Genomic DNA, 1,531 nt, shown 5'->3' with positions numbered 1-1,531 from the left:
AATGCTCATTTAACGTAAATTACATTCGGGTGGCGATATGACTTTATGTACATTTTCTACGGATGTATGAATCTTGAGAGCACATGGTAATAGTCACAATTATAAAAGAGTGTAAGGTATACGAAATTCTACAAACTATATAAACCAAGATACATATATTGTCATCGTGATATCGACTGTCGAACACGACCCCGAAGAATTGCTAACTACTCGGAAGAACCACCTGCAGCAATCTACGCGCAAGGTAAGTGCTTGAATATTTGTATAATAAGCGTAGATGATTCAAACATCATTAGGCAGATAGGTATTACACAGTAGTAGGACGATCTTGTGTGGAGACTCTTAAACAACATAATTTTACACGACTCCCAGACACGTGCACATACACATACACATACAAATAAACCTACTGAGACACATTGTCGAGCGCCGGCGTCATAGCGGGGGATCATTGAACTGTTATTTCTTCGAAGGACACAAGCAACCGGTCCGCCAGACGCGTCCCTTGCCCGTGGAAGCAGGTCATCAACCCGCATACCACCATACATTACATGTCGGTCTGTTACACCGTGTTTGATATAATAACATACACATCTCACCTAAAATCCCCACATTCCACTTTTTCGATCTTTATTTTTTCCTACTACAAAGCATTTAATTGGTAACAAAGCCATACCTATTAATATCAAACCCCTCGTGTACAAAACCTTATTAAAACCCATCTGAACATACGGATTGCAGCTACGGGTAAATGCTAAAAACTCTAATCTGAATAAGATACAAGCTTTCCAAAATATGACCTTAAGGAAATTAGTTAATGCCCCTCCATACATATCTAACCAGTGGCGTAATTGAGAATGTTTCATGGGAGGGGATCAAAATAAATTTGTATGGCAAACTTGTGGGGGGCTTTGCCCGTAATACATTATCAGATTTCTCTGTTTCTTTAAATAATATACAAGAAATTGTGTAGGTAAAATTATTATTAAATATTATGCTTTATAAATTATTAAATTCTATTTTTTTTAATAAACTCATTCAAATTGTTCATAAAAATTAATATGACATAGATGCCTAATAGTTAATTGAATAAACTGCAGTGACTGCAGTTAAATTTTCAATACATTTTTTAACTGGTGTTTATTTAATTTTGCATAATTTTAGTGCGAGTTGTAATACTAATTATAAATTATAATAAGTGTATAATACGTCGTACAAATTTTGTACGATTTTAAAACATTTAGTTCCGGGCCTAATAATGTTTAGTATTTTGAATAATTTAAAATTGTAATACCTACGTCAATTCCAAGCTTCTTTTTAAAAAAATTCAATGGAGTACTACTAGTTGCTGGTAGCTTACTTTTTTGTTGCTCCATTTTTCTTTTAGCTTATAAAAATAAAATCAATTACTAAGTTGTGTGACAATGTGACTATGAGGAAATGGCACGGTGTGTTCTGACCGTGTAGTGTCCACTGTCTATACGTAATCGTAATAATCAATGTATAAAGTGTCGGTGAGCGTTCGTAGTAT

The sequence above is a fragment of the Acyrthosiphon pisum genome, chromosome A2 (assembly GCF_005508785.2).
Source record: "Acyrthosiphon pisum isolate AL4f chromosome A2, pea_aphid_22Mar2018_4r6ur, whole genome shotgun sequence".
Classification (NCBI taxonomy): domain Eukaryota; kingdom Metazoa; phylum Arthropoda; class Insecta; order Hemiptera; family Aphididae; genus Acyrthosiphon; species Acyrthosiphon pisum.
Note: the sequence above shows the minus strand (reverse complement) of the source record.